A 2,710-nucleotide genomic window follows, 5' to 3' on the forward strand; every position below is an offset into this window, starting at 1 on the left:
CTATAACACCACGTTCAGGGTAGCTTAAATCTCAATGACCTGCCATTATAGTAGCACTAACCACTCTAAAAAGTGCGCCAGACACCTGTTGTCTTATATAGGCGTTGCCGACCGCATTATTCTGCAAGTTTACATCTCTCTGTATTTGAATACGCATGCCTATACTAGTGTCTTTGGCGCTTCAGTCTATGGTCTATTGTTACCAGGCCTGGGAGGCTATACGAGGGGCGTGAACAGCGGGAGGTGTTGAGCGATAACCATGACGGACACAGGACGCCGCGTACTTGTATGACATAGCATTATCAGCGACCTCAGACACTTTGAAAGTGGCCTCATTGTGGGTCCCCATTTGTCCGGCTGGTCCAGTCGTGCAGTATCCAAGTTTCTGAAACATTCGAGTGTGATAGTTGCCCGATGTTGCACTGCAAGGTGGCAGTCTTCTGACTGGTCTGATGCAGCCCGTCACGACTTTCTCTCCCGTGCCGAACCCTGCATCTCAGAGTAGCACCTAAACCTACATCCCCAATTACTTGCTGAATATATTTCAGTCTCTGTCTTCCGCTACAGTTTTTGCGCTCTACAGCTCCCTCTGATACCATGAGAGTCATTCCCTGATGTCTTAACAGATGTCGTATGATCCTGTCCCTTCTCCTCGTCAGTGTTTTCCATATATTGCTTTCGGGTGCGATTCTGAGAGGAACCTGCTCATTCCTTACCTTATCAGACCACTTAATTTTCAACATTCGTCAGTAGCTCCACATCTCACATGCATCAGTTCTCTTCTGTTCCGTTATCCCCACAGTCCATGCTTCACTGCCGTACAAAAACTTTCGTAGATGTACAGAAAGTAAATATTCTACATTGCTCTAAATGTCCTAGTGTTGTCAACATTTACATAATTTTATAATGGCAGAAATATTAAATTAGCAGATAAATGTACCTATCTTGCAATGAGAGTCTCGCTATCTAGATTGTCGGTTACTGTTTATGCTTTTCAAATAATAGGTCCACTGTTTTTTGTTTCAGTGAAAATTGCTGGAATATTGTGGCTGTATGACATCATAAATTCATAAATTCCTGACATTTTCAGCAACACCAAACACAATAGAACTTGATAGTTGCAGTGACCTACCTCGACCACAACTGAAACTATTATAGCGCGTGTGGCACCTAAATTTTCTACAAGTCTTACGTCCATAGCATACAGATCCTTCTAGAACAGGATGTACTTTAAATGAAATTCATTACGACCGTCTTTCTTAAAATTACATTTCAGGTATAAAGTGCGTACTTTTTTCTGGAAATAATTACTTGTGCAAAGATTTTATGCGCGTAACAATTAATAATTAAGTTTGCAAGGTTTGACAATATGAAAACTATCAGCTTCCTGTCTTTGTCGACTGAATTATCGATACTAATTTGAAAACTTAAAAAAGAAAAATAAAGAGTAACAATATTAGTTTCACTTTAAAAGTGATTTTTGACTCGCTTAAGTTAATAGTCGTCATTAGCAATTTTCATGCTTCAATATCGATGTTCGAAATGGATAGATATAAAAAATAAAATTATATTATGAGGAAAATATTATTTTGGTAACTCAAGTGTCACAGAAACTGGTATAGGCATGCGTATTCAAATACAGAGATACATAAATAGGCGGAATACGGAGCTGCGGTCGACAACGCCTATACAAGACAACAAGTGTCTGGTTTAGTTGTTACTGCTGCTACAATGGAAGGTTATCAAGATTTGAGTCAGTCTGAAACGGGATATTACAGTCGGCGCACGAGCGATGGGACACAGCATCTCCGAGGTAGCGATGAAGAGGGGATTTTCAGGTACGACCATTTCACGAGTGTACCGTGATTATCAGGAATCCAGTAAACATGAAATCTCCTACGTAGCTGCTGCCGGAAAAAGATCCTGCAAGAACGGGACCAACGACGACTGAAGAGAATCGTTCAACAAAAGTGCAGTCCTTCCGCAAATTGTTGCTGATTCAATGCTGGGTCATCAACAAGTTACAGCGTGCGAACCATTCAACGAAACATCATCGATATGGGCTTTCGGAGCAGAAGACGCACGCGAGGACCCTTGATGAATGCACAACACAAAGTTTTATACTTCGCCTGGGCGTGTCAACATCGACATTGGACTGCTGATGACTGGAAACACGTTGCCTGGTCGGATGAATGTTGTTTCAAACTGTATAGAGAGGATGGACGTGTACGGGTATGGAGACAACCTCAAGAATTCATGGACCTGCGCGCCAGAGGGGGCTGTTCAACCTGGCGGAGGCTCTGTAATGGTGTGCAGTTAGAGTGATATGGAAACCCTGATACGTCTAGATACGACTTTGATAGGTGATACGTACGTAAGCATCCTGTCTGATCACCTTCATCCATTTATGTTCAATTGTGCATTCCCACGGACAATTCCAGCAGGACAATACAACACCCCACACGTCCAGAATTGCTACAGAGTGGCTCCAAGAATACTCTTCTGAATTTAAACACTTCCGCTGGCCACCGAACTCCCCAGAGCATATGTGTAAAGTCTTGCAACGTGTTCAGAAGAGATTTCCAACTCCTCGTACTAATATGAATTTATGGACACCCGTCCAAGATCCATGGTGTCAGTTCCCTCCAGCGCAACTCCAGACATGAGTCTATGCCACGTTGTGTTGTGGCACTTCTGCGTATTCACAGAG

The sequence above is a fragment of the Schistocerca piceifrons genome, chromosome 9, assembly GCF_021461385.2.
Source record: "Schistocerca piceifrons isolate TAMUIC-IGC-003096 chromosome 9, iqSchPice1.1, whole genome shotgun sequence".
In the NCBI taxonomy this organism is placed as follows: Eukaryota; Metazoa; Arthropoda; class Insecta; order Orthoptera; family Acrididae; genus Schistocerca; species Schistocerca piceifrons.